A 22,898-nucleotide genomic window follows, 5' to 3' on the forward strand; every position below is an offset into this window, starting at 1 on the left:
ACAAATGGCTCAGGAGCTTCCTACCAAGTCACATACCACCCTCTTTGTCATCAGCATACAGAGAAAGTTAGAGAAGAGAAAAAGAGTTGCTGGGAATAAAAGGGGAGTAAAGAGCCCTATGGCCCCCAGAGCAGAAACACCGTCTTGTGACTGCCTGCCATGATAAAAGGACAGAACATATTCACCTACAGTGAGACTGTGAACCAACACTGGTGATAAATATGTACTTGCAGCTATACTATATTAATTTCATACATTTTCTTGACGTTTGAGTTGTCAGTGTTTATGCAAGCTTCCTGAAGAACATGCTACAGTACTGAATATTAAAAGTGAACTAAAATAATGGATGCTTAACTAGAAAAAGAAGAAAACAGACTAGAGCTCATCTGCAGAGATACGCAATATTATTGCCTCAGGTTAGGGGTTTTTCTGAAAGGGTCATATTTTCACATTGAGGGTCAGCTTAGTCCAACTCCAACCTGAAATTAAGCAACCATCCACCACACACAATTATACAGACACGTTATGCACATTATCACTCATAGTCCACTACCTGTCGGGAAAGGGACCTATCATATACCTAAATCCATGGTCCACAACACAGATATTTGTCATTCCTGTTAGGTTTGTCATGGGCACGGGGGATTTGAGATGGCAACCACAAAGTTCTTTGGGAAATTTTATTTCTTGTGAAATTCATAAAACAAATCTTTCCTGAACCTTTGGTAAGTGGTAGATACTAGGCTCAGCATTGCAAGGCAGACTAACCATCCTTGCTTTAAGGGAACTCATAGGTTAGCAGGGGAGGGAGTTTAATATCAAGCAAAGTGAGTCCGGGCTGTATTCTCTCACCACACTTATTTAATTTGCATGCTGAGCAAATAATCAGAGAAACTGGATTATGTGAGGAACATGGTATCGGGATTGAAGGAAGGATTAATTAAATAACCTCTCATATGCATTTGACACAACCTTGCTTGCTGAAAGTGAGGAGGACTTGAAACACTTGCTGAGGAAGATCAGGATCACAACCTTTAATATGTATTTACAACTAAATGTAAAGAAAAGAAAAATCCTCCCAGCTGGGCCATTAGGTTACGCGTTAAACAGAGAAAAGACTGAAGTCCCGGATTTCACTTTGCTTGTATCCACAATTCATGCTCGTGAAAGCAACAGACAAGGGATCAAATGGCACACTGCATTAAGTAAAGCTGCTGCACCAGACCTCTTTAAAGTGTTTACTTTGACGATTAAGATGCGGCTGGCACCAGCCATGGTATTTCCTTTTCTTTCTTTCCTTCTTTTGGTGGCGTTGGGGTGGGGTGGGTGGTTACACTGTACTTTATTGATGGTACATGAACGGCTGGGCTCTGTAAGTGCCTCCCCTTCCTCAAGGGGTCTGCATGGAAAGTCATGATGATGGGATATCCTCAGTATGTTGGGGGGGTCAAGTTGGGACGAAGACTCCCCAGCAGCTGAGGGCTTCTGCCTTCCTCTAATGATGTTGCTGGGACTGGTGTTCTGGGAGGGGTGGGGTGCTCTTATCCCTTGGAGGCCATGTGGACTATACAGTCCACCGCTCTGTAGCAAATTTCATTGATACCAGGAAAAGAGTTTGACAATGTGGTTGCTGAGGGCAATGCCAGTCCCAGCACCAAACGTGGAAGAGTGGGTGTCACTGTTGAAGTTACCAGGTCCTTGGTGTATCCCAGGATTCCCTTTAGGACATCTGATGCCTGCTTTACTTTTTATTTTTTAAAACATTTTATTAGGGCTCATACAACTCTTATCACAATCCATACATATACATACATCAATTGTATAAAGCACATCTGTACATTCTTTGCCCTAATCATTTTTTTTCTTTTCTTTTTTTTACATTTTATTAGGGGCTCATACAACTCTTATCACAATCCATACATATACATACATCAATTGTATAAAGCACATTCGCACATTCCCTGCCCCAATCATTCTCAAAGCATTTGCTCTCCACTTAAGCCCTTTGCATCAGGTCCTCTATTTTTTCCCCTCCCTCCCCGCTCCCCCCCACCTGCTTTACTTAAAAAAATCATTTTATTGGGGGCTCATATTATTCTCTGTTGTTGTTGTTAGGTACCATCAGATAGTTTCCAACTCATAGTGACCCTAAGCACAACACAACAAAACACTGCCTGGTCCTAAACTGCTCTCACAACTGTTGTTATGCTTAAGGCCATTGTTGAAGCTACTGTGTCAATACATCTTGTTGAGGGCTGTCCACTTTTCACTGCACCTCTACTTAATCTAATATGGTGTCCTGCTCTCAGGACTGGTCTATCCTGACAACATATCCAAAGTGCATGAGATGATGTGTTGCCATCCTTGCCTCTAAGGAGCATTCTAGTGGTACTACTTCCACAACAGATTTGTTTGTTCTTTTGGCAGTCCATGGTAATTTCAATATTCTTTGCCAGCACCATAATTCAAAAGCACCAGTTCTTAGGTCGTTTTAATGAAATTGTTCATGAAGGATTTTGCATGACTTCTTTATACCAAACACTTTTTTTTTCCAGCAACACAAAAGGCGACTCATACATATGGACTTCTCCAGAAGAAATATACAGAAATCAAGTTGACTAGAGAAACTCAATACCAGCAGCTAAAACCAGGCCAAGGACAAACTGTGGACGTCATTAATCACTCATAGGTTGAAGCTGAAGAAAATTAAAGCAATCCCATGAAAGCCAAAACACAAGTTTCAGTCTATTCCACTTAATTCCAAGAACATCTTAAGAACAGATTGATGTGCTGATGACAGAAGACCTGATGAGCTGTGGAATGGCATTAAGAACATAATACATAGGGCAGTCCAGCTTATGTTGCCCGAAACTTAAGACCTGACCCAGCTGTCTGCTTCTATGGTACACATAGCCATTAACCAGTACTTGTAGCAGATATGTGAAGCAATAGAGATGAAAGATCCTGTACAGTGCTGGTGTCTTTTAAGCATCTTCATGTTGTAAACCCATGATTTCAGTGGTCTTCCCCAGAAGAGAAATGTCCACAAGTTTGGAACCCCCTTATGATGAAATGTTTGCAGCTCATTTAAAGTGTACTTATACAGTGGGAAACCATAATTTCATAGAAGCATACAAGTGCCAGACTGCAAGCATTTCAGGTCCACAAAGAAGGCTCTGCCTATCCTGTATGAAATAGCACTTGGCCTTCATAATCTACCACTTACTAGGACCAACAGCTGGTAAAGAAAGGAAAAAGCAGCTGAATAACTGATTAGTTGTTTTCATGTCTTTGCCAGTAATGCTCGAGATGGAGTAGAAGACTCTAATAAGTGGAGGATGCTGCTTTTGGTGAATCGGCTATTGAAAATTTACTTTAAGATCAATAAACTGTATTTTTTGAAACCTCTAATTAGAACAATCAAAGTCCAAATCTGAAAGAAGACAATAGCATTGCAGAGACTTACACCGGGATATTATGTTGGTTTAAAGACTACGCTTGATGGTGACTTTGAACATCTGTTATTTGCATTGGACTATTGCCACTGCTCAAATCAGAAGAACAAACGGATGAGTCTGAGATATAGTTATAGGTTGTCAAACAGCTCCACGCTTGAAATTTCCACTACTTGAACCGTTCGAGAACAAAAAAATCTGCTCAGTGTTTGCAAATTTGCTCTACAGTCAAACTGAAAATCTGACTTGAAAAAACCTGTGCAGGCTTATAGTGAGTCATGAGTCACATTTCACCATGCACCCAAAAGGGGTATGCTTCAGTCTAAGCACCTGTCTTGCTAAGGAAACATAATGCTTGTGTTAGGGTGTTAAAATATTTGTCATTATGCTTTTGTGTGTGCTTTATTTGAGTAAAATATCATCACCATGTTTCCCAAAAAAGTTAGTGATACCAGCAGTAAAGCTAAGAGGAAAACTGTGAGAACCATTTGAATCAGGTCACTGCTGGTCTGATTTGGCTGCTGAAAAAACATGACGAAGTTGATATTATGAACATTTTCAAAGAGAAATATGATTAAAATGGCTAATGGAGCGAAAGGTATGAAATTGTTAACCATAAAACAAAGAACCCAGATCATCAAAGAGGTTTAAAAATAATTGCTAATTCAGATGGTGATAGTGTTAGGTAGCAAGATAAGGGGTTGTTCCTCTCCATGCCTAGAGGCCCCTTACAAGAAGTTGGAAGCCAATAAGGGCGAAAGGGCATGTGCCCATTCAGGTGAGCCAAGTGAGCTTAATTCAGCCAATGGGGACAACCAGTACCATCAACCACACCTCCCAGCGGAAGTCCCTAAATGGAACCTGGAGATTGCATTCTCTTTCCTGCTGCTCCTCTGCCTTCCCCTCAGCTTCTCCTTCTCTTTCTGTCTCTCTGTGTCTCTTTCTCTCTCTCTCCTCAGGTCGCCATGTGGGAAGGGTGGTACAGTTATGTGTGCAGTTAACTGTAAAACCTGAAAGTTCCTATCCTTTATAAAAACCCACTTGAATCACAAACCAGGCTTCAGCGTGAATATCTTTCTCGTGTGAAGCCAAGGACTGAGGTATTTCATACCCAAGAAACCTAGTAATAGCTTATCCAAGAAAGACAGTGATATTTGAGAAGGCTAAAAGCCTCCACAGTGATTTAAAGTACTGGAGAAATGAATTTAGAAGCATAACTTTTGAACCTCAAAACCAATTATTTGGTTTTCCATTACTTCTTATTGGAAAAATGTTTAAATCTCAGAGAAAAATATAGCCAGAATGCTCCTTAGAGGCAACAATGGCAAGGCTTCATCTTACATACAGGAGAAACCAGTGCCTGGAGAAGGTCATCATGTTCAGTAAAGTGGTGGGGTAGTGAAAAAGAGTAAGGCTCTCAATGAAATGGATTGACAAAGTGGCTGCAGAAGTAGGCTCAAATATAAGAACAATTGTGAGGATGGTGCAGGACTGTGCAGTGGTTGGTTATTTTGTGCATAGGGCTACTATGGGTCTGAACTGTCATGATGGCATGTAAAAAACAGCAATAGCAGTTGCTCCTGATGTTATTTGGATATAGACAAAAACTTCGTGGTACTTGTAATTGTTGAAATAGAGACCCTCAAGTCGTATTCTAACATTTTAAGGCATTTGGTTTAATATTGTTATTATTATTTCTATTCTACCTCTTTTTTCATGGAATTTATGGGACCTTGTGCAAACTATCTACCCTCAGATGTTCTTTTTAAGTTTTTAACCTTGGAAAAGCAAAAAACACAAAAATTGGTGCCTAAAAGCCATTGTAAATTTGAACAATAGGTGAAAAAAACCTTAGACCATTTTGCTCTGAGCATTGTGCTCTATTGAAAAAATCAGCATGTTTAAACGATCGGAGTCCTACAAGGTAAATCAGACGAAGCTTTGAGTTTAGGGCAAGTCTCCATTTAGTCTTGTCTCCAAGAAAAAGTTAGGTTTCTGTTTATTGTAAATAATCCCATTGTTACTCCCTTATTACACATGTAAAGAAATAGTTATTTAGAGAAGACCTTCAATTTGAGTCAGTTTTGGGGAACCCTTTTGTCCTTTATCCACTCCAGAAAAGGTTTTCCTTTTCTGGAGTGGATAAAGGACAAAAGGGTTCCCCAATATAGTCTTGCTCTGCAGCTACCCTAATTTATTTTATTTGTTTTAAATTTTTTAAAATTTATTTTATTGGGGGCTCATACAACTCTTATCACAATCCATACATATATCCATTGTGTCAAGCACATTTGTACATTTGTTGCCCTCATCATTCTCAAAACATTAGCTTTCTACTTGAGCCCTTGCTATCAACTCATTTTTCCCCTCCCTCCCCACTCCCCCTCCCTCATGAATACGACTTCATTTATAAATTATTATTTTGTTATAGCTTACACTGTTCAACGTCTCCCTTCCCCCACTTTACTGTTGTTCATCCCCCAGGGAGGAGGTTATATGTAGATCCTTGTAATCAGTTCCCCCTTTCTACCCCACCTTCCCTCCACCCTCCAGGTAGCACCACTCTCACCACTGGTCCTGAAGGGATCATCTGTCCTGGATTCCCTGTGTTTCCAGTTCCTATCTGTACCAGTGCACATCTTCTGGTCTAGCCAGATTTATAAGGTAGAATTGGGATCATGATAGGTGGGGGGTGGGGGGGGGAAGAAGTATTTGAGAACTATAGGAAAGTTGTATGTTTCATTGTTGCTACACTGCACACTGCACCCTGATTGGCTCATCTCCTCCCCGTGACCCTTCTGTAAGGGGAAGTCCAGTTGCCTACAGATTGACTTTGGGTCCCCAATCAGTACTGCCCCTCATTCACAATGATATAATTTTTTTGTTCTTTGATGCCTGATACCTGATCTCTTTGATACCTTGTGATCACACCAGCTGGTGTGCTTCTTCCATGTGGGTTTTGGTGCTTATGAGCTAGATGTCTGCTTGTTTACCTTCAAGCCTTTAAGACCCCAGACACTATTATCTTTTGATAGCCATGCACCATCAGCTTTCTTCACCAACATTTTCTTATGCACACATTTGTCTTCAGTGATCGTGTAGGGAATGTGAGCATCATGGAATAGCAGTTTAATAAAACAAAGTGTTCTTGCATTGAGGGAGTACTTGAGTGGAGGCCCAATGTCCATCTGCTACCTTAATACTAAACCCATAAATATATGCACATAATTATATTTCCCCATCATCATATATAAATATATTTACATATGTACATATGTATTTAGACCTCTATGAATGCCCTTTGCCTCCTACTTCTTTCCTCTATTTCCTTTGACTTTCCTCTTGTCCCACTGTCAGGCTCAGCCTTCATTTGAGCCACCCTAATTTAATAGACTTCCCCATGGTGCTGATCAGTGAATTTCCCAGAAACTTATGATGAGAGGAGAGGCGCCTCTCATCATGTCTTTCTCTTAGAAGAAGACTTCTGTTGATGGGGAAACTAAAGAACAATTAGTAAAGCAAAAAACAAAAAGAAAGAAAGAAATATTTAACATGCTTTTTAGTAGCTTCCCAGTGGGAGAATCTTCCCTGTCTTACGTTCCTAATCATGTGTTTTTACCTGAATTTATTTTCTACCATTAGTGATCCAGGCTTCCTGGATTTTAGATTTTATCTTTATAAGGTGTACAGCATTTTTCAAAGGTCACATCAGAAAGACTCAACTGAAACCATACTAAAATGAACTAGAATTTACCTTAAACACGTTCATTGTAGATTTAAGAAACTGAAACACTCCTTTGGACTTAAAACTGTAACATCTTAGTGTGGGCATAAGCAGGAGAGGGATATCCCAAGGTTGTAGACTTGGAAATGATTAAATTTTATTTAAATCTCTATTGCTACCAAAGTTGTCCAATAATTGGTGTTGTGGGTTACACATTGGGCTGCTAACCACAAGGCCAGTAGTTTGAAATCACTAGCTGCTCCATGGTTAGAAGATGAGGCTTTCTATGTCCACAGAGATCCAGTTTCAGAAACCCACAAGGGTAGTTCTACCCCATCTTATAGGGCTGCTATGAATTGGAAATGACTCGATGGCAGTGAGTGTTTTTGTATTCTTTGCTTCTTGTTCGCCTTAGTTTCTGCAGCCCAATAACTTTGATCTAGTTAGTAAAGGTTATTAAAATTCTTGCCTCATGTCATCTAACCCCAATTGTTTTCTTAATTAGTGTTGTCACTTCAGTTTCACTAATTTGCATAAGTGAACCTTTCTACATGTTAGCCTATTAGAATTTCATTATATATACACATATTTTTCCTTTTATCATTAGCATTTTAAATGTATACTATTGTTTAGATTAATGATCCTATATTATTAGAATTATCAAACATCCCATGGAAGTCACTTATGATATTTTTTCCTCAGGAAACTAATAAGTTGCCTCTGAAGCAGACCATAGATAAACAAACTATAAATATATGAATGGATTTTGAGCTGGCATCTTAAGGTGCAAGCCCTCATCTGAGCACAATGAGTCTTATAATGTGGCTGTAGCTTGATACTTACTCTGATAAGATGATCATTGAAGATATATATGCTATATAGTAAACTATGGTGAAGAAATCTGGTAGTGTCTGGTTATTGGAAAGAATAGCATCAGGGTCTTAAGGGCTTATCTTGAAAATGAGTGGCCAGGTCAGCCTCAAATCATGTGGCTTCATGACTGAAGCATATTTTACTAAATCTTTGCTCTGCTTACTGTCTTGTCTTAATGTCTTTTGTGTGCGTGACTCCCTCTACTGTGGTGGCAAACCGCTGGGGAGAAACTTGCTAACTTTTCTCTGAGGAAGAAAAGCCTAGCAACATGGATTTTCCACACATACCATTTAGGGGTTGGTGGTTGTCCTCCAACAGAAGTAAGTCACTCCAGGAGTTCTTGGACTTCCCATATTTATTTGTTTTTTGGGGGTGTCTCTTGATCCTCTTTTGGATTTTTGGGTCTAGCTTTGCTTTTTTCATTCTGGGAGATTTTTTCCTCTTCAGGCCGAAGACAAGTAGCACTTTCTCCATTTTCATGAGGCAGCTGAATAACTGATTAGTCATGCAGGAGCTGTACAGGATAATCACTCATTAAAAATAATCTTTTATGAGCCCACCTACTTGTGGTTTGAAGAATAGACAGGAAAGATGAGTCCAGAGGTTGTGAAGCAGGTGGTCACTGATGGCCTGCACCCCTCCCCTAGTAGAGCAGAGTAAATTTAGAGACACAAAGGCAAGTCACATGAGGGAAGCTTTTGTTCCACTGCAATCAGCACATACCAACCCCCCACAAGGAATATTCAACCTTTTCTGTTTCTGTGTTGGCTATGGACTTTTGGGCATGTCTCCTGCTTTCTTTGGTTTGGTCTTATCTCCTTCAGGTCCCATAGGCTTGCTCTTTAGGAGACCTTAAAAGGGCTGCTACTCTCTTCAGTGACTTTTGCAATTGTGTCTCTGAATCTTAGAAAGCTATTATTTAAAATATGAATTACTGTATCCTAGGGCACAATAGCAGAAGTTTTGGGGACACAAGACTCCAATTAGGGAGCGTGTAAACCGTCAAGAGGCAAACAGACAAATGTCAAGGTTAGAGATCTCAGAATAGAGGGTTATAAAACTTTCAAGAGGTGGTGTTTACATCTTATGGTTGGCCTAACCTTGCTTAAAGAACAAAAGGCACAGAGAGTGGATGGAGGGCACAAAGAAAGGGGTGATTTCCACTCAGTATTTCCCACCATGGGCTATGGAAGCTCCACCTAGGAAGGTGGTGAGACCCTTCCTGGTAGAGCCACAGATCTCTGAAAGGGGAATCCACCAAAGTAGCTCCATTTTGTATTAAGTTCTCTGACCTGGGATGCCAGAGGCCACAGAATTAATCCACTTTCGTGTCTTGTTGTTTTAGATATAGCAAGGCTACTGAAGAATTGGAAAAAAAAATTAAAAACCCTAGCTTGTCCCTTAACAATTTGAAGTTTCTTTCTCCTTCTCTCCTTCCTTCTTTCCTTCCTTCCTTTCTCTCTCTCTCTCTCTCTCTCTCTCTCTCTCTCTCTCTCTCTCTCTCTCTCTCTCTCTTTCTTTCTTTCTTTCTTTCTTTCTTTCTTTCTTTCTTTCTTTCTTTCTTTTACAAGAAGTTTTCTTTGGTATCATCTCCTGGCCCATGTATGAAATAGGAGATATTGAGGCTGGACAGGCTGGCAAGAGAATGAGATGGGCGCTAGACCGGAAAGAAAAAAAAAAGCACCATTCTTCACCATGAACTGGAGTTTTACCCAGTCAAAGAAGATTACCTTGAAATTCTGCATTTTCTTTGTCCCAGCAATAAAAATCTGGCCATATCCTGGGGGCTAAAGGATTGTTATTAGAAAATTGTCTTCTTTTAATTTTAGCTTTATCTACAATTTGAAATATTCCTCTGACAACTTACAGTCTGGTTAGGATAGAGTGATTAAGGTCTAGTTAGGATAGAGCTATTTTATTTGTCTGTGAAACTGGATTTCTTCAGTGTTTCTCTGTCTTAAAAACAAGTGGCTGTTTTCTTCAACTTGTTCTGAAGTTGAAGACTCTTTCTGTCCTTTTTCCCTGCATTTAAGAATGTTGCCTGTGTGTGAAATGGAGAAAAGAACATTTGATTTGAGTGCATTAAAATGGATTTATTTGACTGTACCCTTGGGTGTAGCCAAACGATGAGTGGAGCCTGTTTAATTTCTTTAAAAAAAAAAGTAGCTTTGTCTCTTTTCCCAAGATGGCAACTGATGGTACTGATGGGGGACATTAGGAACGGCCTGACCTGTCCTTATGGGACCAGGAAGGCTAGCTTTAAAAGGGCCCTCCCTAGGACAATGAGCCTTCTTCAAGGCACCACCACACCTTGGAATTTCATGGATGGAGATGGCTTAAGCCCCTGCAGCTGCAACTTCTATCCCCTCCCTCCTTGTTTACCCACATGCAGCTTCTATCCCTCACTTTCTTTTTTTTTTTTACAGTAAAAATAGTATTTTATTCCACCCCCTCCCGCCCGCCCTTCCCCCCCTCCCTTTCTTGTTAATCCTCCTGACCAGCTTAAAAACTTGCTCTCCACCACAGATAGGCTCCAATTCTCCAGCCCCCTTCCAGCCCCCCAGAGGGTGAGTTTAGGGCTCCCGTATCTCCTTCTCTGCTCTCCCCTCTCTCAGCCTACTTCATTGACTCAGTGCTGGAGCCTGGAAGCTCAGAATAAACTTCTCCTTTTCCTTCTCTCAGGCCTGGCCTCAGTTTATCTTTGCAGCGAACCTAATTTCAACCACCAGGATGCCACAAGTGTTTTCCTCCATAGACTAAATAAGCCCCATCTTGTAAATACTTTCTGACTTTAGATACATTTTCCAGGTTATTTCTTCTTCTGTGGTTTTATTTGTTCTTAATATGACAGTCCTTTTAAAAAGAGTGCACTACTGAGAAACCCATTAATTTTTTTATATGACAAGACCTTTGTAAGCAAAATATTTATTTATATTTATATAATTCTTACCTCTGGATGGTATTATCATTTTTAAAACATATGTGTATTTTTTTCTTTTCTAAGAGCATGTTTTTTATTTTATTACATTTATATATTTGTGAATTTGTTGATTGTATGAAAAATGTGTGCTTATAAATTAAATTTATAAAATTTTGTTTTAAAATTAAATTATTATGAAGAATTAATGAGATGATTCATTTTAACAGGTTTTAGTTTGTATATATTAACCTTAGAATCTAGACATCTACAAGTGATTTACACATAGAATGACAGTTCTCCAAAGAAGGGATTTTAGAAGAAAAAAAGTTTATCCTAATTTTTCAGGTCAAGCTGATCCAGATATTCAAATGACGAGTGTTTATTCTAGCTGATTCTCAGTAGAAATGACTGAGTGGCACAGTAAGTCAAGCTGCTGACCGAAACATGGTAGTTTGAACAAGAATGGCCAAGGGAAAAAAGATCAGGCAGTTGACTTCCGTTGCCTATTACGATCACAAAAACTTTGCAAAGAAATGTCTGGTCTATCCTAAGAGGTTGCTAAGTCAAAATCAATTTAATGACCAAGATTTTGTTAAGTCAAATGTAGGCATTTTAAGAATCTAAGGATGCTAAATTTAGACTAAGAAAAAAACCTTAAAAGTAATTAAATTTTATTTTAGTAGTATCATGTGGTTTACAAATAATTTAGGATATTTCAAGCAGTTTGCTGACAATAGAAGTTCATATTTTTTGAAAGATACATATATTCAAGTCTGCTAAATACTATATATTTTTTCATTCCTTTTATTTTTCCTAATTTTTAAAAGTATATTATAAGAGATAAATAAGATAATAATATGTAAGAACAATGTTTGAAGAACTCATTAATGATAAATTTATTTGAGATATAACCTAAAACTTTAATCTTCTGACTCAAAAGTTAATTAATATAAGTTTTTGAGGGGAGAGTATTAGTAGTAAATATTATTAACAAAGAATTGGGTTTTTGCCAGTGGAGGGGAGAAAAACAATTGTCTTTGATTACCAGTCTGAAAATAGAATTCATTCTTTAGTCTCAAATCCAGTAGTAGATTCGATTTACAAAACTACCTGATCTTTAAAAAGTGTGTGTGTGGGGGGGGGGGTGAGAGAACTTCCAACATTTCTCAAATCATTATTGACAAGTCAAAATTTAATGGAACATCACGTAACCTAAACCTACTTCTTATTTTATAGTTATCCTAACTGCATACTATATTTGCTTTGCTCTTCATGCCAACGTTCCTAGAATTATTTTGACATGACTTTTTATATTGGTGTAGAAAAGATATATATAGTGTTTGGATAATCTGACCTGCAGGGCCATCTAAGACTATTCTATCCATAGGATCATTAAGATATCCAAGGAGATTGTTCAAGCATCTTAAATGTTGCTCTTATTGTTTTATCTGATTGATTTGGTAGATGTTTATATCTTATGGTTATCATTTTTAACTCAATATACTTTCTAATTATTTTGATTGCTAACTTGTTTCTTTTAAATCTATCCATTTACCTACAAGCTTAATTAACATACCTCTTAACTTGATGCTTTTTTCAAATAAGTGTATGCCTTCTTTGATTTAAAATGTGTGTCATATTCAATTAGTAAAATATAACATTTTGGTGTGTGAACCCACGTGAAAGAATTTGGTGCACTCTAGGCTACTAGATGAAAACACCACACAATGTTACAGGAGTGATAATCTGTAGTCCTAAAAAGCAATAAAATCAGTTCTTACATAAAATGAACCTAAAACCATATATCATGACTGGTTTATAACATGATCAGTTCAAGTAAATGTTAATTATCATATTACATAAATTTAGCCAGTAGAAGTAAAGCTGAGAAAAGATAAATCACTCCAACTATTCCTAACTGAGAAGAATGACAGGTTTGGTACTTAAGTTCAGTGTTATATCTGAAACTTTATATTTTAAGATCTTTCTTTTTGTCTAATATTCCAACTTTTAGTTAACCTTAGTTCAGAATTGGTTTGTGAATTTCCCACTTTATTCTTTCAAACAATATGTATATTTATATATATTATGATAAATTAACCATGGCCAGATAAGGTCTTGTAGATCTTGGCCAGATAAGGTCTTGTATCTACAGATAAGCCTTTGTATTGTGGGCCCGATAAGACATTTAACCAAAACTTTTCTACAAAAATACTTACATTGGACTTATCAAAAGGACTAATATTCTGAACTTGGAGCCCATCAAACAGAATAAGGATTTCTAGAACTTTTAAGTGTGACGTGGCTCATGAATTACAGCTGATCTCAAAACAGAATTTAGCTACTAAATAGATTATGTGATTATGTTCCTTTCAATTATTTATGTGAGACTATTGTGAGTATTTTAAAAGTGCCCTTTGTATGTAAATAACTTCTTAAAAAGGCATTTACCATAATTTAATCTATTCAAGTGTGGGTCAAAAAACTATTAACCCCAGAACACTGCAGAATTCTATCTAATGATAGGGTCTTGTCTCTTTAAAACATCAGCAAGGACACCTAAGAGCTTATTGAGTCAGGAGGTGGACTGCTATAGTCAGCAGTTCAAGATCACCTGTAGCTTCACAGTGAAAAGATGAGGCTGCTGCAATTTCTGAACAAGAGCCACTGCAGAACTACCAAGAAGCAAACTGAGGCAGCTAAAATTGCAGCTTGAGGTTATATGCGGATGTGCCTTATTGAAAAGATGAAAGACATTCAGATTAAATCAATGAATTATTCTAAATTGATGGATGTCTCTTAAGGGAAAGAGGAAAGCCGTGCCCCCTTCAGGAATCACTTAAAAGTTTACCAAACTCGATTCAGAATAAGTCAAGGGGAAGATTGTTTTAAACGCTCACTTTATTAACTAACTGCCTCCTGATATCCTTAGGAAGCTCTAGAGTAAAGCTTTGGGACTGAAAAGCCACCAAAAGGAGCTCCTCACTGTGGCCTTCTCGGTGTACAACTGGGCCGTAGAGGAAGGAAAGAGAACATGAAAAGGCAAAAATTCTTAGGACTGCAACTGTGGCCAATTTGGTCCCCAGACCCTGAGGCAGAGTGGCCAGCACAGTCCCTATAATTTTAGCCCCAAGTTACTAGCTATGGATCTCTAGGGCATGTCATGCGTGTGTTGCAGAAGAGTTCTCCCAAGAGACATCGGGGCAGGAAGGAAGCCTCTTTGCACCTATTTTCAGTACAGGACTCGGGGACACCTGGTCCACAAATAACCTAAGCAAATCATGGTGACTAATGAATCCATCAATTGACAGAATCCTGGCTTACATGCTCTCCCTGGCAGCACTGTTGACATCAAACTTAAGGAGCCTTGGGTATGTGGAGATATCAGCAAGTCCATCTATTTTCTGCTGGACTTGGGGCTAATTATTTGGTACTTAAAACCTTTAGTGGTTTCTTAACCTCCTCCTATTTCCATGTAGTTCACTTTGATGAGTCCCCATCAAAGAGATTTCTCACCTCACTTTTTGTGCATCCGGGAAGGGTTTACTTCTAGTTGTTCCCAAGTCTCAGATCTCCTTTTAGAGAGAGCTGTTTTGAGACTAGGAGCACAAGTAAACTTCATTCCCAACCCCAGCATGTTGCTTCTGGGAATAGCAGGTTACAGGAAGACAAATGTTGGGTGCACCAAAAAACCTTTATGAGGTTTTTTTTTTTTTAAATGGCAGAATTAGAAGCGCTAGCATGAGCCAAGGCCCAAGAAAAAGCTTTCAATGTGTACAAACAAGCCTTAAGTAAAGTTCCAGTTTGAAGGTTCCATGGTGTAGAAAAACCCTGTCAGAAAAAGACCAAGATGCCAATAAAAGTTCTGCTTCAATTTGGGGGAACCTGACCACTATTGGCAGCATATCTGTTCAAAAATCTTGCTGCCTCCTTTCCTGAAGCCAATAACACTTCCTGAAGCCATTATCAGGCTATCTGCCATCTATTGTACAGCCCATGTTATCTTTCACCTGTTGACCAAGTTTGACTCTTCCAGACTGTAGCAGTTCCATTTAAGAATGAAGGTGATACAGTCCTATCTCACTCCAGCACGTGGACTAGGCAACTCACAGTGTTGGGGCCAGTGAAGAGAGTGGATTCTGGAAAAAAATGTATACATCTACAGGTCCTGCTTCCCATTTCAGTTGGAAATAACCAGATAGGTCATTGCCCAATACCCTGAATAAATTCAAAGTCCTGTTCTTTTCAGTGGGGAATGCCAGGGTCAGCTAGAGGCCTGAATGGCATGTGAGGTCTGAATTTCTGATCCTGAATTATCTCACCGGGCCCATTCCACTGGTCATGTGCAGAAGACTCATCCCCATACTACCGCACCTGATCCATTCAAGGACAACTAGATATTTGGACGACCCATCCCAAATTGTCTGACATTTTCCATTCCAGAGATCTTATCTAGATAACCTATTGACTAGTACGGACCCACATGATAATGAGGTGCACAAACCTTGGATTATAAAACCAAATATTATGCTGCAATAAGGACTAATCGGGAGATAAGAGTAAGGGCCAATGGGAAAGCAGAATAAGGAATGAAGCCAGCCAATGGGGTACTGCTACCCAACCCCTATAAAATCCAATATCATATTCCTAGACCTCATCAGCCTACTGAAATAATGAAATGATCCACTTCGTAACTGAAGTATACTTTATTTTTTACGCCACATAAAAAAAATAAAACAATAAGTGGCCATTTAAAGAACCACTACTGTCTTTCAGTTTGTCATACTGTGGTGGTTTGTGAACTGCTGTGATGGTGGAAGCTAACTAGTATGTCAAATATCAGCAGGCAAACAGGTGTCAGAAGTTTCCAGGCTAAGAACAGACAATGAAGAAGGAACCGGCTTCCCACTTCAGAGGAAGGAGCTGGTGGAAACCTTATGCATAACTTCGAAACATTGTCAGATAGTGAAGGCCTAACAAATAGAAGCAGAACCTTGTCAAAGATAGTGCCAGAGACACCAGCCCGTGTGATCAAGAGGTGTCTATGGGATTGGGTATCAGGTATCAAAGACCCAGAACAAAAAATCATATCATTGTGAATAAGGGGGAGTGCAGCCTGGAGACCCAAAGCCCATCTGTAGACAATTGGACACCCCCTTACAGATGGGTCATAAGGAAGAGATGAGCCAATCAAGGGGAAGTATAGCACTGTTAAAAGACACAACCTTCCTCTAGTTCTTTAATGCTTCCTTTCCCCACCCCCCAATAATGACCCCAATTCTACCTTGCAAATCCAGCTAGACCAGAGCATGTACACTGGTACAGATAAGAGCTAGCAACACAGGGAACCAAAGACAAAAACAAACAAACAAACAAAAAATCAACCCTCAGAACCAACATTGAGAGTAGCAATGCCAGGAGGGGAAGAGGGAGATGGGGAGAGAAAGGGGGAACTGATCACAATGATCTACATATAACCCACTCCCAGGGGGAATCAACAACCAAAAAGTGGGTGAACCGAGTCTTCAATCAGTGTAAGAAAGACATGAAAAATATAATAATTTGTAAATTAGCAAGAGTTCATGAGGGAGGGAGGGTGGAGGAGGGAGGGGAAAAATGAGCTGATACCAAGGGCTCAAGTAGAAAGAAAATGTTTTGAAAATGATGATGGCAACAAATGTACAAATGTTCTTGACACAATGGATGGCTATATGGATTGTGATGAGTTGTACAAGTCCCCAATAAAATGATTTTTTAAAAAGATAGTGCCAGATAATGGGCCCCTCAAGTCAAAGGGCACTCAATATGTGACTGAAAGAGGAGCTTAGTTCTCTGAGTGAAGTCAACTCAAGGTAAGGAGAAACAGCTACAAAAATCTGCTAATGGTTACAACTTGGAATGTGCGAAGTAGGAATCTAGGAACATTGGGAGTGGGGGAAAAAAAGAACCGGAACACATAAAGATGGATATCCCAGACATTCGTGAGCTCAAATGGATTGGTGTGATAGGTAAGTTTATTGTCCCAACATAGCCAATGAACACATGTGGGATTAATTGAAGGTCAGAGAGAGAAATGGCTCAGTGAGCCTCACCTTTCTTGTCTGTTGCTCTTCAATCATCAGACCAGTGTGTGGCTGCCTGGCTTGTTCTGTGCCTCAATTTGCAAGCTACACCACCTGTGGGACATCTAACCTGTGGACTGTGTCGCTGTAATTTAAGGTTCCTTCAAGACCTGCTTCGCCACACTATTGGAATTTACATCTTTTGAGCTGGGGACTGTCGGACCCTCTCACCTGGCTGACTGTTGGTGACCTGCCTTATTGTTTGCTGCCTGTGGCCAGATAGACTGAATTCCTCTAAAGAGGCCTACTCAGCGGCCCTCAAGACTTGAAGGACTGCCAGTGTCTCACAGCTGTCTCATGGGAGTGAGTTGCACTGAGTCATTTGTACTGCCTTATAGATTAATTGTTTATTTCTTATGTTATATATCTATCTATATAAATATATATATATAATTATTAGCATTCTGGTTTTGTTTCTCTAGAGAACCCTGTCTAACATAATTGATATTGGCCATTTTGAATGAGGAAATCATGATCTACTGTGCTAGGAATAACACAAACTAGAATGGCATGTCACTCATTGTCAAAAAGAACAATTCAAAATCAATCATGGAATGCAATGTTGTCTGTGATAGAATTATCACTATCCACCTTGAAGGAAATTCTATCAACAAACCTTTCCCCTCATTTTATTTATTTATATTTTAATTTAAAAGTTATTATTATTTGGGATAATCTAACTAACCTGGTTCCCCGAAAATAAGACAGTGTATTATATTGATTTTTTCTCCCAAAGATGTGCTAGGTCTTATTTTCAGGTGATGTCTTATTTTTCCATGATGAAGAATATGGTACACATTTATTGTTTATTGTTTTATTAAAAGAGACCTCACACTTCCTGTCTGCTCTGGTTGCACTGCGGCCAACAGAGAGTGGCACGGCAGCGCCCACCGCTACAGTCCAGAGTCCAGAGTTACAGTAGCTTCCGGGGCCCTTATTTTCAGGGAGGTCTTATTTTCGGGGGGTGCCTTATATTTCAATGAGAGGTAAAACTGTAAGTAGGTCTTATTTTCTGGGGAGGTCTTACTTTTGGGGAAACGGTATTATTCGAATTTATATGCCAACCACAAAAGTTCTTAATGAAGAAATTGAAGAATTCTACGAACAACTTCAGTTGGAAATTGACCAAACATGCATCAAGATGCATTGACAATTATTATTGATTATAATGCAAAAGTTGTAAACAAAGAGGAAAGATCAGCAGTTGGAAAATATGAACTTGGTGATAAAAACAAAGCTGGAGAGCTCATGAATTTTGCAAAACCAGGGACATGTTCATAGCAAATAACTTTCTTCAACAATGCAAAATACAACTACACACATCACATAAACTTCTCCAAATGGAATACACAGTAATGAAATAGATTACATCTGTGGGCAGAGACACTGGAGAAGCTCAATATCACCAGCTAAAACCAGACCAGGGGCTGACTGTGGAATAGACTATCAATTGCTCATGTGTAAGTTCAAGATAAAGCTGAAGACAATTCAAACAAATCCATGAGAGTCAAAATAAGACCTATAGACTATCCCAGTTGATTTTTGAGAACAACTCAAGAACAGATTTGCTGCTCTAAACACAAAGGGCCTGATGAGCTTTGGGAGGACCTCAAGAATATCATTCATGAAGAAAGCAAAAGATCATTAAAAAGACAAGAAAGAAAGAGAAAAGATCAAAGTGTCTGTCAGAAAATAGTCTGACATGTGCTCTTAATTGTAGAGTAGCTAAAGCAAATAAATGAGGAAGTCAAATAGCTGAATAGAATATGTCAAAGACCAGTTTGAGAAAAGTAAAATACTGTAATGAAATGTGCAAAAACCTAGGTAGAAAACCAAAAAGGAAGAACATGCTTAGCGTATCTTAAACTGAAAGAACTCAAGAAAAAATTCAAGTCTTGAATTTAAATATTGGCAGATTCTATGAGCAAAATATTTATTGATGCAGATAGCATCCAAACAAGATGGAAAACAATATACAACAAGGTCACTGTACCAAAAAAGAACATTTCACCATTTCAGGAGGTCCATGTGAGCAAGAGCCACTGGTGGTGAAGAAAAAAGTTCAAGCTGCTCTGAAAGCAAGGCTCTAGGAACTGATGGAACATCCATTGAAATGTTTCAATAAGCTGGTAAATCACTAGAAGTACTTACTCATCTATTCCATGAAGTTTGGAAGACAGCTGCTTGGCCAAGGCATTCAACTGTGTGGATCGAAACAAACTATGGATAACCTTGAGAAGAATGAGAACTGCAGAACCCTTCATTGTACTTCACGCAGAAGTTGTACATGGATCAAGAGACAAGTATGTGCACAGAAAAAGTGAATACGCCATGGTTTCAAATAAGGAAAAGTGTACGACAAGGTGGCATCCTCTCACCGCATTTATTCAATCTGTATGCTGAGCAAATCATCTGTATTATACGATGAATGCTGTATCAGGATCGGAGCAAGGCTTATTGACAACCTTCAATACGCAGATGACACAATCTTGCTTGTTGACAGTAAGGAGGACTTGAAGCACTTTCTGCTGAAGATCAAAAATTGCAACCATCAGTATGGATTACTGGGACCCACAAACAATGTTCACAGAAGCAGGAAGAGGTCAAAAGAAGTGTTGCATTGGGTAAATCTGCTGCACAAAACCTCCTTAGTGTTGAAAACAAGATTATTACTTTGAGGGCTAAGGCACATTTGACCCAAGCCATGGTATTTTCAATTGCCGCATATATATGTGAAATTTAGACATTGAGTAAGACTGAAGAAGAATTGATGCATTTGAATTGTGCTGGTGAATAATATTAAAAGTATCATGGGCTGCTACAAACTGCTTGTCTTGGAAGAAGTATGACCAGAGGCAAGGATGGCAAGGTTTTGTCTTACATACTTTGGACACATTGTCAGAGGAGACCAGTCCCTGGAGAAGAACATCAGGCTTAGTAAAGTGGAGGGACAGTGAAAAAGAGGAAGGCCTTCAATGAGATGGATTGACACAGTGGCTGCAACATTGGGCTTAGGCATAGGAACAATTGTGAGGATGGTGCAGAACTGTGCAACGTTTCATTCTGATGTACATGTCACTGGATCAGAACTGACTCGATAGCACCTAACTACATCTAAGGAAGATATTAACTAGCTCATGTAGAAGAAGGGCTCCCACCTGAGTGTGATCAAATGATTTTTTATATAGTCCATGATCAGAGAAGAGGAATTCATTATAGAGTTTAAGTCTGGAACTCTAAGTTTGCAAAAGGCTAAAGTTTATAGTGAAAGCACCGAATCCATTCTTTGGTCCCCCACCCCACCCCTCTTTTGGGTATCCAATTTCTATACTGCCCACTTACATCAGCCCAGTGCTCTGAGGAGAAAATCATATTCTTTGAAGTGAAGAATCTTCAGTCCAGTGGGAACCTTGTGAGTTTGTATTCTTAAGCAAAGTCAAATCAGGACAGGTCATAAAGCCACCAATTCACAGGCTCAAAAATCTTCTCTTCATCTGGTCTGGTTCTGGTCAACTCAGTGTGGGCTGCCCACTTAGCCTCACCAGGGTGCCCATTAGTCACTGCACTTTTAGACCATGGCCCCCATCACAAATTCTCAACAACCCTAGCCCTCTTGTGCTGGGTCATGAACTTCTCAACTCCCTATGAACCAGGCCCATTATGTCAGTGGCCAGACTCAACCTGCCTCTTTATTGCTGTGTTTCTCCCACGTCCACTCAACAAGTGGATCCAGGTGGTCACCTAGCAAGCATTTCAGTCTGCCCACGGGTTCCCTTTAACATTCAGTCCTAGACAGGAGAACTCCTTCATGGCTCAAAATTTTTCCAGCCTTAGGCACAAACCACTAGTTCAAACTTCAAAAAGCCAAAGAGTTCCTTTTTCCTTCCTTCTGCAAACAGCTCCCTAAGCAAGTCTCTTCTAATGCAAATGTCCTGAGTACTCCAAAGTACTGGGTAGGACTTATCTTTTCAAAGTCTTTTTTGCAGGAGGGTCCTAACCATTCAAAGATTCAAATTGATGGCTGAAAAAGTGAGCTTAAAAACTCTATTTATACTTCCCAATAATTATTTCTATTAATCTCTATATCAATAACTATAGGCAGAAGAAAACAGTTAAACCTAGTAGAGCCAGATCCTAACTCAATTTTAAAACAGTCAAGTTCAATCCATATCTATTTTATCTTAAACCTCATCTAAACTATTCCTTTGATACAAAATATGGACTTAAGCCTCAGACTGCATCCAGTTAAGGTGGGGCCTTTTGTCAGTCATTTTGAACTACTGTCAGTTGTTTTCACTAAACAGCATGGTCTCTGAGAGATTATAGGGGTGATTTCACCCCCTGAGCTCAAGATATACTTTAATCATATTATTTTTTGCCATTTCAAACATAAATAACTTATCAAAGAAAATAATCAAAACATTAACTTCCCATAGTCTTTCCCGAAAACAACCCAGTAAAATGCATGGCCATATCTAACATTTGACTAGCCAAAGAAGAAAAACTATGAGGCAGTGGTCAAATAAACACCAACTCTCCAACAAATTAAAAAAAAAAAGATTTGTTTCTCTAGTACCGTACTCCTAAGGTAGCAGGAGTCTGAAGGCCCTGGACCATTCTTTTCTAATACAATGTTCATGTCCCAATCATGGACCCATTCCCATTTCTATAGTCCTTGCAATTATGAAGCATTGCTCTACCATCAATCATAATTTTGTGATAGTTTCCTTTGTACTCCTATGTCCTACTTAAACAGCCGGCTTTCTGTAAATTCTTGGATGCTATTATGTCCTTATGCCTGTGGTTTCCCTCATCCTGATACATTGTCTTTGTCCTGTTTGAAATTTAATAAACATGTTTCTCTTCATTACATTCAAGATTTATGGTCTCCTTTCTCCCTCACAACATAAATCAAATGAAGATTGAGAACAAGGACTGCACAGATTTCCGTCACCTATACAAGCAATCACCTTTTTGTCATACCACCTGTCTCAGCTCAGCTGAACCCTCTCAGCAGCATGTTCAGCTTTCACTTGTTGCAACTATATTGGCCCCATCCAGCACATTCCTGAAAATCTACTATCTTCAGATTCCAGGGACAGCTAACGCAGCTTGTGGTTGCTCTTCTCAGCAACCTCTTATTATCACACTCCAAACTGTGGAACAAATCCCTTTTTCCTTTGGGGATACACTTGAATAGCGTGAACAAAAAGATTCCAATAGAAACTTGGCAAGAGGATGGAGACAAAGAGGCAGAATTTGAGCAATTGTTTAAAAACAATGACCTCTTAGGTGATCTGGAACTTGAATTACCCATTTCTAAATCTCAGAACTATATCTTCGGGGTCTAAAGTAATGATTTTCCTATGGAGTTGTATAGGCTGCTGACAGATACCCACTCGTGCTACATCTGAAGCTACATTTCTTCTAATTTGAAAGTCTTCCTGCTAAGGGACACATCCTCCTCAGGGGGCATCCCACCAACTTGAGAAGCAACACAGACCCTATATTGGCCTTTCTTTCATCTTCCTATACTCCTTTGCACTAGCACCACTAGCACTTCATTTGAGTTGTTCGTATTCTCAGCTTTAGTAATTCACTCTGGCAGACCTAGTCTGTCCATTAGTCTCTAAAAAAGGAACTTTCTTTCATCTTACAGTCACATAACAAGAGTTCAAACGATGTTGATGCTACTGAATTCAAATGAAGTTGGTGCTTGGCAGCTCAGAACTAGAATGCCAGCTTCAACTCTTAACCATTTTTGACACGTGGGACATTTAATGCCCACCAATATTTTCAGCTTC

General features: G+C 39.2%; 1 protein-coding gene and 1 pseudogene across 1 annotated transcript in view; one reads left to right on the top strand and one right to left on the bottom strand.

The window, feature by feature from the left end:
- AMER1 (APC membrane recruitment protein 1) overlaps nucleotides 1-22,898 on the bottom strand; it is a 40,359-nt gene that overhangs the window by 11,372 nt on the left and 6,089 nt on the right. The window lies entirely within an intron of this gene.
- LOC142433433 (PCI domain-containing protein 2 pseudogene) lies at nucleotides 1,356-3,632 on the top strand (annotated as a pseudogene).

Source organism: Tenrec ecaudatus, chromosome X, assembly GCF_050624435.1.
Source record: "Tenrec ecaudatus isolate mTenEca1 chromosome X, mTenEca1.hap1, whole genome shotgun sequence".
In the NCBI taxonomy this organism is placed as follows: Eukaryota; Metazoa; Chordata; class Mammalia; order Afrosoricida; family Tenrecidae; genus Tenrec; species Tenrec ecaudatus.